Source organism: Dermacentor silvarum, chromosome 4 (genome assembly GCF_013339745.2).
Source record: "Dermacentor silvarum isolate Dsil-2018 chromosome 4, BIME_Dsil_1.4, whole genome shotgun sequence".
Classification (NCBI taxonomy): domain Eukaryota; kingdom Metazoa; phylum Arthropoda; class Arachnida; order Ixodida; family Ixodidae; genus Dermacentor; species Dermacentor silvarum.
This window is the reverse complement of record NC_051157.2, coordinates 225,161,940-225,177,858: the sequence shown is the minus strand read 5'-3', so window position 1 is coordinate 225,177,858 and position 15,919 is coordinate 225,161,940.

The window sequence follows — 15,919 nt, the reverse complement described above, 5'->3', positions numbered from 1 at the left end:
GATAAGTAATTAAAGAGAAACTGAGACATCCACCCAAATGTAGCAATTCGCTACTATGGAAACCCAACCGGGTTCCTCGAAAGAAAACCTCGCAGTTGAAGAAAAATTCGTCCTGGTCCGGGACTCGAACCCGGGACCACCGCCTTTCCGGGGCAGCCGCTCTACCATCTGAGCTAACCAGGCGGCTAGCAGATGGCAGGGCGAAGTCGAATTTGTCGACAACTCGAAGCAAAGGCAAGTATTCAGCGGATTTCCGCTGAATTATTACATCATATACTTGCCTTTGCTTCGAGTTGTCGACAAATTCGACTTCGCCCTGCCATCTGCTAGCCGCCTGGTTAGCTCAGATGGTAGAGCGGCTGCCCCGGAAAGGCGGTGGTCCCGGGTTCGAGTCCCGGACCAGGACGAATTTTTCTTCAACTGCGAGGTTTTCTTTCGAGGAACCCGGTTGGGTTTCCATAGTAGCGAATTGCTACATTTGGGTGGATGTCTCAGTTTCTCTTTAATTACTTATCTCCACCTAGCGGATTTCCGCTGAACTATTACATCATATACTTGCCTTTGCTTCGAGTTGTCGACAAATTCGACTTCGCCCTGCCATCTGCTAGCCGCCTGGTTAGCTCAGATGGTAGAGCGGCTGCCCCGGAAAGGCGGTGGTCCCGGGTTCGAGTCCCGGACCAGGACGAATTTTTCTTCAACTGCGAGGTTTTCTTTCGAGGAACCCGGTTGGGTTTCCATAGTAGCGAATTGCTACATTTGGGTGGATGTCTCAGTTTCTCTTTAATTACTTATCTCCACCTAGCGGATTTCCGCTGAACTATTACATCATATACTTGCCTTTGCTTCGAGTTGTCGACAAATTCGACTTCGCCCTGCCATCTGCTAGCCGCCTGGTTAGCTCAGATGGTAGAGCGGCTGCCCCGGAAAGGCGGTGGTCCCGGGTTCGAGTCCCGGACCAGGACGAATTTTTCTTCAACTGCGAGGTTTTCTTTCGAGGAACCCGGTTGGGTTTCCATAGTAGCGAATTGCTACATTTGGGTGGATGTCTCAGTTTCTCTTTAATTACTTATCTCCACCTAGCGGATTTCCGCTGAACTATTACATCATATACTTGCCTTTGCTTCGAGTTGTCGACAAATTCGACTTCGCCCTGCCATCTGCTAGCCGCCTGGTTAGCTCAGATGGTAGAGCGGCTGCCCCGGAAAGGCGGTGGTCCCGGGTTCGAGTCCCGGACCAGGACGAATTTTTCTTCAACTGCGAGGTTTTCTTTCGAGGAACCCGGTTGGGTTTCCATAGTAGCGAATTGCTACATTTGGGTGGATGTCTCAGTTTCTCTTTAATTACTTATCTCCACCTAGCGGATTTCCGCTGAACTATTACATCATATACTTGCCTTTGCTTCGAGTTGTCGACAAATTCGACTTCGCCCTGCCATCTGCTAGCCGCCTGGTTAGCTCAGATGGTAGAGCGGCTGCCCCGGAAAGGCGGTGGTCCCGGGTTCGAGTCCCGGACCAGGACGAATTTTTCTTCAACTGCGAGGTTTTCTTTCGAGGAACCCGGTTGGGTTTCCATAGTAGCGAATTGCTACATTTGGGTGGATGTCTCAGTTTCTCTTTAATTACTTATCTCCACCTAGCGGATTTCCGCTGAACTATTACATCATATACTTGCCTTTGCTTCGAGTTGTCGACAAATTCGACTTCGCCCTGCCATCTGCTAGCCGCCTGGTTAGCTCAGATGGTAGAGCGGCTGCCCCGGAAAGGCGGTGGTCCCGGGTTCGAGTCCCGGACCAGGACGAATTTTTCTTCAACTGCGAGGTTTTCTTTCGAGGAACCCGGTTGGGTTTCCATAGTAGCGAATTGCTACATTTGGGTGGATGTCTCAGTTTCTCTTTAATTACTTATCTCCACCTAGCGGATTTCCGCTGAACTATTACATCATATACTTGCCTTTGCTTCGAGTTGTCGACAAATTCGACTTCGCCCTGCCATCTGCTAGCCGCCTGGTTAGCTCAGATGGTAGAGCGGCTGCCCCGGAAAGGCGGTGGTCCCGGGTTCGAGTCCCGGACCAGGACGAATTTTTCTTCAACTGCGAGGTTTTCTTTCGAGGAACCCGGTTGGGTTTCCATAGTAGCGAATTGCTACATTTGGGTGGATGTCTCAGTTTCTCTTTAATTACTTATCTCCACCTAGCGGATTTCCGCTGAACTATTACATCATATACTTGCCTTTGCTTCGAGTTGTCGACAAATTCGACTTCGCCCTGCCATCTGCTAGCCGCCTGGTTAGCTCAGATGGTAGAGCGGCTGCCCCGGAAAGGCGGTGGTCCCGGGTTCGAGTCCCGGACCAGGACGAATTTTTCTTCAACTGCGAGGTTTTCTTTCGAGGAACCCGGTTGGGTTTCCATAGTAGCGAATTGCTACATTTGGGTGGATGTCTCAGTTTCTCTTTAATTACTTATCTCCACCTAGCGGATTTCCGCTGAACTATTACATCATATACTTGCCTTTGCTTCGAGTTGTCGACAAATTCGACTTCGCCCTGCCATCTGCTAGCCGCCTGGTTAGCTCAGATGGTAGAGCGGCTGCCCCGGAAAGGCGGTGGTCCCGGGTTCGAGTCCCGGACCAGGACGAATTTTTCTTCAACTGCGAGGTTTTCTTTCGAGGAACCCGGTTGGGTTTCCATAGTAGCGAATTGCTACATTTGGGTGGATGTCTCAGTTTCTCTTTAATTACTTATCTCCACCTAGCGGATTTCCGCTGAACTATTACATCATATACTTGCCTTTGCTTCGAGTTGTCGACAAATTCGACTTCGCCCTGCCATCTGCTAGCCGCCTGGTTAGCTCAGATGGTAGAGCGGCTGCCCCGGAAAGGCGGTGGTCCCGGGTTCGAGTCCCGGACCAGGACGAATTTTTCTTCAACTGCGAGGTTTTCTTTCGAGGAACCCGGTTGGGTTTCCATAGTAGCGAATTGCTACATTTGGGTGGATGTCTCAGTTTCTCTTTAATTACTTATCTCCACCTAGCGGATTTCCGCTGAACTATTACATCATATACTTGCCTTTGCTTCGAGTTGTCGACAAATTCGACTTCGCCCTGCCATCTGCTAGCCGCCTGGTTAGCTCAGATGGTAGAGCGGCTGCCCCGGAAAGGCGGTGGTCCCGGGTTCGAGTCCCGGACCAGGACGAATTTTTCTTCAACTGCGAGGTTTTCTTTCGAGGAACCCGGTTGGGTTTCCATAGTAGCGAATTGCTACATTTGGGTGGATGTCTCAGTTTCTCTTTAATTACTTATCTCCACCTAGCGGATTTCCGCTGAACTATTACATCATATACTTGCCTTTGCTTCGAGTTGTCGACAAATTCGACTTCGCCCTGCCATCTGCTAGCCGCCTGGTTAGCTCAGATGGTAGAGCGGCTGCCCCGGAAAGGCGGTGGTCCCGGGTTCGAGTCCCGGACCAGGACGAATTTTTCTTCAACTGCGAGGTTTTCTTTCGAGGAACCCGGTTGGGTTTCCATAGTAGCGAATTGCTACATTTGGGTGGATGTCTCAGTTTCTCTTTAATTACTTATCTCCACCTAGCGGATTTCCGCTGAATTATTACATCATATACTTGCCTTTGCTTCGAGTTGTCGACAAATTCGACTTCGCCCTGCCATCTGCTAGCCGCCTGGTTAGCTCAGATGGTAGAGCGGCTGCCCCGGAAAGGCGGTGGTCCCGGGTTCGAGTCCCGGACCAGGACGAATTTTTCTTCAACTGCGAGGTTTTCTTTCGAGGAACCCGGTTGGGTTTCCATAGTAGCGAATTGCTACATTTGGGTGGATGTCTCAGTTTCTCTTTAATTGCCTCCTGATTGGATCGGGCTTGTCGCCGCGGCGTAATTCATTTTCCAGGGCAGCTGGGCCCTCGACTGTGGCGCCGCCGCTCGGGAGAACTTGAAACACAGCGGCGCCTCGGATCTGGGCACTTTTGCTCCCTAAGGATCGCCTTTGCCTAGGTACCACGCCGGATACACCACTAGGTCCATTCGCCCCTAGCTACGCTGGCTGCATGGCTGCACAACTTGAAACAGACGCGATGAAGACGCGCCTGCCGCATTTGTTGCGCTGCCGTGCTCTACAGTCGTGAAACGTGTTTTCTCTGTCGCGATGGGGGCATATGAAAACTCTATAATCGCAAAGTGGTGAGTAAAACGGTTCAAATTAACGACGCAGTGTGTAGTCAGCATTCTTGGTATCAAAGCGTCGCTTGTGATTCTCAGCCGAAGAGCCCCTTGTGAACGTGTACCGTCTCTAGCTCAAACCATTTCGCATACCGCAACATCATGCTCGCGATTAATGGGTTACCGTTTTGATGTATTGAAACGCATAATCTGAGTGTTAGGTGCTACGATTATGGTGGTGGGACAAGATAAGCCCCAATTAATGCACACGTTTTTAAGAGTGTTTAGTGCACATAGGTGAAATTCTGAACAAGTGTGCCCCCACCCCTGCCGCTGTCTTTACCTTGTATTCCTCATGTATTAAGTGCAGATGGTTGGTTGTGCGGGCACGTTCTCGTTTGCATGGGTTTCGCCCTTGCGCAGGACCTGTACCATCATTTTCAAATGCAAACAAAATGTCGAGGTTTGAAGACTGAACCTATTTTTGTATAATTCGATGGCGCCAGAGTACCGTGAAAGGTCTGCAGGGAGATTCGTACTACGTTGTACAAGTTCATATTTGTGTGCTCGGCTGTTGACAAAGGCATTGCACAAAACAGCAACACTTATGTGGCATAAAAGGAAAAAAAATTGCAGTCGAGGTAGGACTAGAACATGATTCTAGTGGAGTCGTGTGCACTGTTTCTACGATTTTGCTGACCCTGCTCTTCTGACTGGCTGCAACTTTGTCATCATTGTTACTGCAGCTTCTGGTCGATGTAGGTGCTTTATTGGAAGCGAAATTTGATGAAGTAAACTTACCCGTTTTGTATTTGTACAGATTTTTATCTGTCATTCGTTCTTTCCTCAACCTGGAAGAGCTGGCCTGAATGCTAAGTGTTAAGGCCAGTCTCCAAAATATTTAATGCTACAGGTCATCTCTTAATTTGTATTTGTATAGCTGACACTTCCAGCTATGCAAGTTGCTACTTTCAATTCTGTGCCTAGTCGGGTACTGCTATATCCTGCCACAAGTTCACCATTTAACAGCTACTGCACTTGTTTCTTCCACCTACCATTCACAGCGATAAGGCAGAGGTACGGTATCAGTAACATTTGTTGCACAAAATTCTTGCTGTAATTCAATTGCGTGATCAATCTGTATTAGTAAGGCAAACACATTAAAATTATCTGCAAAGGTCAAGTATTCAGTGCAATCTTGGGCACTGCAGACAAATATTCTTGCATAGAATGCAAAGAGCATTCCCTGCACTAGGAACACAGCTCTAGCCAAGATAAAAGGTAGCATAAAGCGGGGTGCTTGTGTTGTCGCATGGCTCTCTTAAATGGGTTGTGGCTCCTGCACATAATGGCCTCTCTCTGCAGCCAAGTTGTGCACAGTTATTTTATACAACTTGCAGTGCCAATGATTGCTGGGGGACCCTGACCCTCTGCAACACATTCTGAAAGCACAGCTGAAACAACTTTGCCTGCCACAAGCACTTTGGAGGGCTTGCTGGACCATATTTCAGCTCTCACCGTACATGGTTTTGTCTTGACAGTCTTGACACCTTGTTGGAACAGCTTGGAGGTAACATACACCTGTGGCCAAAATTAGGCAGACGAAGTGTTCTGCGGAAAAAGGAATTTCTTGACAACTCCAACTCATAACACGAAACTGATGAATGTGCTGCAATGTTAGCAATGCCAAGTCTCAAATGCACTCTTCAGTTTCAGGTTCAATGTCGAAGATCAAGAAAATTTAGTTCTTTTTCACAGATCCGCTGGTGTCATTTCTTTGATCAGGAGTTTACTTCAATGACATTATTGTGCAGCCCTTACAGCACTCTGTTGTGGCAGATGCTGCCTCCTCCTTTGCTTTAACATTGACCATTAGACACCTTGTGGGCAACCATCTTGCAAGTTTGATGCATTTAACCTCCTGCTGCTGCTGCTATACAACACTCCAGTGACCTTGCTAACTGCCAGTCTGCTCTTCAGAACTAAAGGCTCAACCTCTTCTCTTGACCACTTTCTGAACCTTGCTGCTGTTCTCTAAAACACAAGATGCCAGCCGTGCAGGATACTCGCTCTGGTGCCCGATGCCACAGCCCTTGACACCGGTGGCACCATGCCTACTGATCTGCCTTGAGTGCTTGACACCATTCTTCTCGAGGCTCCACAACCATCTCAAGGGTCAATCAATACGGCTCATTACTCCGCATCCTCCCTCAATTTCGCTGCCATGCCCCTTTACGACTGCTACGGAGTACAAGTACTCCAACAGTTTGCATCAAGCCCTGCCGTGCCCCACTCCTTGATCTCACTCGAATGCTGAAGTGTGCCTTGCAACTTTCACAACTTCACCCTTCTGCTAATGCTCTACATATGTACGAACATGGGATTAGTTAATAATAGATGCAACCATGCCTTCCATATGAAATAATTTCTGCCGTAGCATTAGCAGAGAATCTGAGATCTACTTTCGTGTCATGTGCCCTGGCACATAGTTTGTACCGTAATGCAATTAACTTCGAAAGAATTTTAATGTGGCGAAACCAGACAAGCGATGACTGAATTTAAAAAAAATGATACTTATCTATTTTGGGTTTTTTAGTGTGAAAAATGTTCTTGCACAGCGTCAAACAGGCAGTAAAAAAACTTGAATAGGCAATCTGTTGGTGCAGAGTTCATATCTTCTTGGGCATTGTGGGTTTTAATCATTTTCTTGTATGCTTTTCATAAAATACTTTGGATTCCTGTGTCAAACATCACAATGATTAGGAGTGTCGGTGACAGTTCTTGCAATGAAATCGCTATTTCGCTTTAGAAATTGCATTAAATTTTCAGCTTCTTAAGAAATGCTGTTTTTATCCTGGTTGCTTTAATATCGAAAAATTTTTTGTCAATACTCGCCAAAGTACTTTTTGTACACTGGCCAATAACCCAAAACTGAGGGTGCATATTTACTATACTTGTGACCCGCCCTGTGGTGGCGTAGTGGCTATGGCATTGCACTACTAAGCCAGACAGCATGGGATAGAATCCCGGCCGCGGCAGCCGCATCTCAATGGGGGCGAAATGCGAAAACGCTAGTGTTCCGTGCACTGGATGCACAAAGAAGTCAAAGTTAATCCGAAGCCAGCCGCTACAGCGTGCCTCATGATCAGATTGTTTTGGCATGTAAAACCTCAGAATTTAAAATTTAACATACTTGTGACAGCCAAGTCAATATATCCATTGTATTCATGTATTGTGCATCTGATATAAATTGTCTCCAAGTCCCGGTGGATGCAGCACTAAGCTGCGAAGAAGGCCTTTAACAAAAATTTTCCTTTTTTTACAGTTCATGCAGTTTGTAACGTCTTTATTAAAAACTAAGCGATTAAAAAAACATATACCTTCCAAAAATCTGCACATGCACGCAGCACTCTGACTGGCCTTCAGCACAACAGGCCAAGCTCAAATGTAACACTGCTGCCATGTAGCAGACACAAGGGGCAAGCCTTCTGAACTGTTAAGAATTCGTCCCTCCAAGAATGCACTGCCACTTACGACTGCGCTGCAATAAGCTTCTTGATGCACTGGCTACTGAGTGGTAGAAGCCAAAGTGCTTCATGTCGTCTTGCTTGTCACGCATGTGGTGTTGGAAGCACATGGAATAATGCCAAAACACGAAGTGAAAATTTCCTCAATAGCTTGACAAAAAAGTTTCTTTTCATATACACAAAAATAAATGCAGAATCTTGCTTCTATCCCTGAAATAACCCCCCCTCCCCTTTTTGTCCCGCTTTGACGTTCGATGATTCTGGTCACATAATGCATAGGTGCTATGGCGGACACAGTTCCTGTAATTGCAAAATGGGTAAATAGTCCCACGTACTGGCAAGTTCCGGAACAATTGGGTATCTAACTTGGCACAGACACTAAGCACGTTATAGACAAGTGCTTGTAAAATAATAATGGGAATGCAATTGCTTCCTCTTTCATTGTGAAACTAGCCTTACACAGCAAATTTTCATTATATGAAGGCTAGAGCAACGAAGTTGGCATGCGCGTGCAGTGGTTTAGTCTCTCCCGATTACACAATCACGCTCCCTGTGCACCAACAATTGCACAAACACTGCAAGTGAACATCATTCAACTCCACCAAATGCAACTTAGTATGTGGCTTAACAGTGTACTTTTTCATATTCTAAATTACTATGGAAGAGTGAAAACAGCCACATTTTTGCAAAAACTTTCGGTCTTTTTTTTGCCCCTGCAGGTGATTATAGAAAGAAATGGTGCTTGAGAGCATGAAGAGTTGTTCCCGTACAACATGGTTGGCTTTAGGCCTTCACTCTCCACACAGGATGTAATGCTTCTGCTCAAGACTCAGGTTATTGACAATAGAAGCAGGGACGTGAGAGGCATATTGGCCTTAGGTTTGTCTAAAGCGTTTGAAACAGTGGCTCACGACTTCATTCTCAAAGAAATCTCTGCGCTAAACCTAGGGGTAGATTCTTTAGCTTTGTGGAATCCTTCCTCAGGGGCAGGACGGCGGCTATCAGAGTAGGACAATCAAAATCAGAACCATTTCAGCTCGGACGTAGAGGAACCCCTCAGGGTGCGGTAATTTCCCCCCTTCTATTCAACATTGCGATGCACAGGCTTTCTAAGAGATTATCAGATGTACCAAATGTGGAACATGCGCTCTACTCTCTGACGATATCACAATTAGGTGCCCGGGAGGTTCGGAGGCGGCCGTTGAGCAGGCGCTCCAGCAAGCCCTAGAGGTTACTCAGTCCTTCCTTGACGGAACGGGACTTAAGCTCTCCCCGAATAAATCCGAACATTTACTATACAGGCCATCGAGACAGGGGGTTCGAGGGATAACGCCTCTAGACCAGATTCCTATTAATGTTTATATGAGGAATGGTCAGATCCCCAGGGTCGACTCGATCAGAATCCTCGGGTTGCTGCTTGACTCCAGGGGCTGTAATGCCAAGACCATTGCTCACCTCACGTCCAAAACTGAAAGCATTCTTAGACTGATCATGAGAGTAATAAGAAAGGAGGGATTGGTGAGGACAACCTGCTTAGAGCGCATCACGCATTCCTCATGAGCCACGTCAATTATGTTGTTTCAGCCTTACATTGGACAAAAACGGAGAGGGACAAACTAGACACCCTGATGCGGAAAAGCATCAAAAAAGTGTTGGGCATCCCGATTACAGCAAGCACTGAGAAACTCATGCAGCTGGGAGTGCACAACACTATTCTCGAGCTGATTGAGGCACAAAGGTATGCGCAGGTTGCGATACTTTCGGGCCGGCCGACGTCTTCTGGAGGCAGCGGGTCTTCGACCTTGCTTCAGCCTGAGGGAGATTGTACAACTTGATGTTAAGGTTAGAGGTACCTACGTCGTTGATCCATTTCCTAGAGATGTACATCCGCAGCACAATAAGGGAAGGCGTGTAGAGCGAGCTAAAGCGTTTTTAAAGAACACTTCAGGCATTGAATCCTTTGTTGATGCCGCCCAGTATGGTTGTGCGGATAAATTCACAGTCTCTGCAGTTAACGACAGGGGTGAACTTCTCTCCACAGCTTCGGTAAGGACTAACATGGTCGATGTGGCTGAGAAGGTTGCTATCGCAATCGCGATGCTTGATCTCAAACGATCGATTATTTACATGGACTCCCGCGTGGCGGTCAGGACCTTCGCCTCAGGCCTCGTAGCAAAAGCGACAGCGCTTCTAAAAAAGAAATCAGATACAGACTCTATCCACCACATTACTTGGTTCCCAGCCCACATGGGAGACGTGTTGCCGGGTCGCCTGAACCCCAATGAGATTACTCACCGCTGTGCACGAGAACTCACGTGCCGCGACGGGGGTGGGACCTCTGCGAGTTCGGAGACTATTGGCCATAGTGACCCTCTACTTACGTTCCATGAAATTACGGCACATGACAAAGGGGAGCGGCGACATTTTCCACTTCCCCATCCTAAATTGAGTAGAGCACTGTCTCGTACGCTCAGGATGCTTCAGACGGGTTCATACCCATCGAGAGGCTTCCTGAGTAGACTACACACAGAGATAGATCCTCATTGTCTGGATTGTGGGGAAGAATTCTGTAATTTAGCCCATAAGCTCTGGCAGTGCCCTGTGTTACACGACTTCAACAGCAGCGAGGACTGGGAGAAGGCCATCACGAGCACTAAACAGGAAGACCAGTCCAAGGCTGTTCAGAGGGCCCATGAGAGAGCAGAGAGTCATGGCCTCCCGGCTCCAACATGGGATTAGCCAACAGCTAGCCAGGGGCCTCTCTGGGGCTCGAATGGCTTGCTCCTCGGGACCTTAATAAAGTTCTTTGTCTGTCTGAGGTAAAAAAATGTTTGGCGCACAAATGTTACTTGTTCTCTAGAAAGGTGTTCCGACTGTGCTTGCATAGGCTGTACTTCTCGGGACATTCAACATCATTCATGGTGCACCTGAACTATAACACACACGAAGTATATGACACATCCATACAAAGAAATGGCTATCACATCACAGTAGAGTTTATTTTTATGCTTTCAGGATATACATTAACGCAACACTAATACAAGCTGGCCAGACCGAAGGCTGGATAACTTGACAGCTGCACACAGCCCGTCCTGTTGCCAGTACATCACATTGGTCTGAGGACCTGCAAGAGTGACATGCAGGTTGTAGTATAGCCAGTACACTCTACTGCTAGCGTGAGGCATTTGACAATTCAGCTTCAAGTTTCCATAGACATCAACATTACTATTATATCTATCTAGGCAGCGAACTTGGAGACGCAGCCAGCGCTGTCCTAGCTGCCTTACATGAAAGCCACAGTGACTTGGAGATTACCACTTTCTTTAATATGTCCAAAGCCTTTCTTTTTTGTCATGATACAACCACTGATGGCCAATTATCATCTGAGTCAGAGAAATGAGCACTGGCAGATGTCAAGATGCCATTCAGCCAGTTGAGTTTCTCTAGCAGGGAATCAATAGCCAAATGTTCTGTGCAAAATGTCATTATGCACCACTCCCAAGTAATTCATTTGCTTGCTCCAACAGTGCCTGCACGATCCAAGAGTGGCTGGCTCTGAATATTTGTGGCTGTCGACCTCAATGTGGCCGTACCCAGTTCCTAATAAAAACCTGCTACGCTGCTATGTATGGGCATTGCCATTAAAAGGTAGACTAACTAGTAGCCCAACATGGTTATAGTTGCTAGAAGCTGCTATTGTGGAGACACTGCCCAACATCTACATGCACAATGTGATATTGAAACCTGTGCTTGTCTATCTTTTGCCGGTGACCCCTTTTCACTGGCTAACGAATGTTAAACGTTATCGCTCGGTGCAGGACACGCCTGCATGTATAGAAAGTTTCTCGAAAGTTATCGATGCTTTTATCCGTTGTCACCAACGCTTATGTAATCTGATTGTATGAGCGACGCAAGTTGTCTAGTACTTTCTGGAAGACACGCGGGCACCAGGGATTACTCTGGAACCTTCAATGACTCGTGTATAAAAGCTGACGTGTTTCATCGCTGATCAGATTTCGACGATCGCCCACTGTGTTCGCCGCTATTGTTGTGCTTCGAGTGCAACTTGCCTATGTGGACACAGGTTCGCCCAATAAAAAGTCTGCTTCGTCATTCACAGTTTTGTGACTGTCTTCTTCACCGTCACTACTAAGTGACAATATGAGCATGCTGCCGGTATCAAACCTAAAACCAGTCAATAATTGATGCAGGAGATTGCCTTATTCAACAGCTTTTGAAAGCAGTCTTAAAAGAATGTAAAACATTTGGAAAGAATATTTTTATTCTCGTCTGAAATATCACTGCTAATTTTGAAGTTGCCATTTTGTTCTCAGACATCTTGTGCACCTAGTATGTAGCTTTTATTTATTTCAAAAGATATGCTGGGTCAATAACTATTTTAACCTGTCAGGACATGTGCTTAGTATTATGTCATGTTCAAATAAAGCAACAGACAAATTTCCTGCATGGTAAATTTCATTAGCATTTTGGAGGCAATCAACAAGCAATGTGCAGCTTAATGAGTGAAATGGTGAGCATGTCACAAAATCTTTTTGATGTGTGCAACCAGAAGCACAATAAGTTAGGATTCTTGCTGTGCCATCAGCTGTTAATACCCGTGCGCTACATCTACAAGATGCAAGAGCAATGTGTCAAAGGAAACATGCATTCGTGTAAAAAGAGTCACATACATACACTGACACAACCTTGTTCAGAGAGGAGTGGCCTGAAAGACGTCTGCAGCATTCAGCCAAGGTGCATACGTAGGCATGAACACGAATGTGCATCACGAAAAGTCGATCAATTTGGCTAGAAAATGTGCAAACAAGTTTGCCAAACCTAGGTAAAAAACACGTAACTGTGGTGTTGCAGAGGTCAAACCAGGATTGTTCAGTGTCACAAGGATGAACTAAGGCCGCGATTTTGTAGCGATTCCTTCTCCGATGATATTCCTTTTCGCGCTTTGTCAGTGGTCAGAGTGACGTCCCACCCGCGTTATCCGTTATCAAATCGATCAGCCGGCCGTGAACGGTGGATGATAAGAGTGGCATATAATCGAGCGGAAGGCATCGCTACAGAATCGTGGCCCAAATGCACAGCTGTCAAATGAAGAAAAGGTCAAATAAATGGGGAATTCTGAGGATCACAATGATGGATCGGGCATTGGAACTAGAGCACTACACGGGCCCGGGCCGGGCCGTTTGAAGCGTTTGTCGGCGGGCTCGGGCTGGGCCCGGGCTTAAACCCGCGGGCCCGGGTCGGGCTCGGGCTTGAAGCCACGGGCCCGGGCCAGACTCGGGCCCGCTCATTGAAGGGCCTAAGTAAGCCTTCGAGCACACGCGACCGTTATGCATTGCATGGTTCAGTGCATTCTGGGCCAAGCTGAAGTGACACGTGCAAGATGACTGTCATCATCATCATCAGCCTATATTTATGTCCACTGCAGGACGAAGGCCTCTCCCTGCGATCTCCAATTAATCCTGTCTTGCGCTATCCGACTCCAACTTGCACCTGCGAATTTCCTAACTTCATCACCCCCCCTAGTTTTCTGCCGTCCTGGACTGCGCTTCCCTTCTCTTGGTATCCATTCTGTAGCTCTAATGGTCCATCGGTTATCCATCCTACGAATACATGGCCGGCCCAGCTCAATTTTTTCCGCCTAATGTCAACTAGAATATCGGTTATCACCGTTTGTTCTCAGATCCACACCGCTCTCCTGACTGTATATCTTATCAAGGAAAATAGTAAAACAGATGAAGTTCTCATTTTGAACAGCGGAGCTGTTTCAGCCGGGCCTAATGTGTCCGCTGAATCCAAAAAAGTGGGCCGATCCTGGCAGCAGTGCAGAAAGGGTCCAAGCGCAATGGCACATACACCTGTGAACTAGCGAAGCTGAGCCTGGATAAGTCTAGCTAAGAATGCTGGGGACTAATTGCCTATCGATAGGCAAATGATAGCCAATCAGTAGCTAGTCGATAATCGATCAATAATCAATAAATTCCTGAAAATGCCGGGGATGACTTGGTAGTGCTTAGCCGAGCCCAAATACGTGGCCAATACCTTACGATAGCCAATCAACAGCCAATCAATAGCTAATCAATAATGGATCAATTATCAATAAATTCGGATAACTTGGTAGTGCTTAGCCTATCCCAAATACGCGACAAATATCTTGCAATAGGCAATCGATAGCCAATAAATAGCTAGTCGATAATCCATCAATAATAAATAAATTCCGGGAAATGCTGGGGATGACTTGGTAGTGCTTAGTCTAGCCCAAAAGCCAGGACTAGCTAGGTTCCCATCATCTCCGCTATCTCTTTAGCATTGTGCCGCCAGTGCAAGCTACGCTAATTTTTTTTCTTTTCCGCAAAAACGAACATTGTTTCCGCGTAATGAAAAATAAATTATACAAAGAACCACTCCTCAAACCATTTCCATGTTACCGCTTTTGCGATCACACTATTACCAGTGTCGATACTATGGCATTATTTTAGCGCTAAGGCCAGTTACTTTTGTGCTTCAATGCATAAAACAGCGTTTTCCTCAAAAAGTTAACTGGAACGCCCATGCATTTCGTCGGACACTTTGAAAATTAATATCTCGAAACTGGTTCAGTCCTGAGAATTCGTTCCAAGTGGATACGCCTTGCGAACTAAGCGGCTATAATTGGTAGATTGAAAGGTGTGCCGTAAAATAATTAATTAAAAAGTTAATTCACGTAATTATGTTAAATATTCAATTAGGCGTTTTGACCATCCGTTGTTTTGTATTAGGCCATCCATGTTAGAATTAGCTTTGAACTACATAAAACAATTAGCCTCCTTAGAGCGTCGTCGCATTAATGCGAACACAAGAAATCCTGAGATATGGTCAATTCCATACTTCAGAACACTCTATAAGCATCAGTCGTTCATACATTACCTACCATTAACAGATACAAAAATGGCGGTAATTTCAGTAAGAAAGAACTCAGCTGACACTTTGGTCGCTTGTAATGTATCTGATGTGATTATTATTCTGCCTTTGTGTATGGTTCTGAGTATATAATGTAAATCCTGTTTCGTTTTCTTAGCAAATGTTGATCTTGTAAAATGATGTTGCGTTGTTTTGTATTGCTAGTATAGTTATTGTAGTGTTGTTTAAAATGCATTCTGTTAAAACTTTTTCCAATTCTGTTAACTCTCCGTGACGCAAATATTCTTTGTCTTTCTGTTCATAGCTATTTGGTCCATGAGGAATTCCAGCGACAGCTGGAAATATATGTGAATTATTGTGCCTGTGTGCACACTGTTTGCCTTGCCTGGTCTTACGGGTCACGTCAAGCTACATATGTAGCTTTTAGTCTAAAATGACCGTCCAGCATGGAAACATGACAATAAATTAATTTGATTTGATTGATTTCGTCGGACACTTTGAAAATTATTATCTCGAAACTGGTTTAATCCTGAGAATTCGTTCCAAGTGGATACGCCTTGCGAACTCGGCGGCTGTAATTCGTAGATTGAAAGATGCGCCATAAAATAATTAATTAAAACGTTAAATGACGTAATTATGGTAATTCTTCCATTAGGCGTTTTGATTTCTCGTGGAAGTAACCGCCGCCTCATCGAGTAGTTTAGATCAAGGATTATAACTATGCTATCTCCCACAGGCAATCTTTCAAAATTTGGTTCAGCTAAAACGAAACGCTCTGTATATTTGCATGCTAAATGACATCATAGAATCATATCATACAAATCAAGGTAAGTGCATGCCCACCACCAGGAAAATAGTAGCACAGACAATGGGCCGGATTACTGATGTTGCCGTGGGAGAAACAAAGATTTCGGCCTTTTATTGCTTATATACTGCAGCTGATTAAGCCTCGAGAAGGTGAGGCTTACAGATACGGTACAATCTGCAAGTAAAAAAAAGGAATCTTTTTTCTTACAGGCCGGGCCTGGTCATGCACACGCGGGCCCTAGCTAAGCTTAGTAATGAACGCCCGGGCCCGGGCCGGGCCCGGGCTCAGTAACACGGGCTCGGGTCGGGCTTGGAACCACGGGCCCGGGCCGGGCCCGGGCTGGTCTCGGTCATGTACGCCCGGGCCCAGGCCGGGCTTTGTATTACGGGCCCGGGCTGGGCTCGGGCCTCGTAAAGCGGGCCTGGGCCGGGCTCGGGCCGAAAAATGAGGCCTGTGCAGTGCTCTAATTGGAACACAGCTCTTGCTTGATTATTATACAACTAC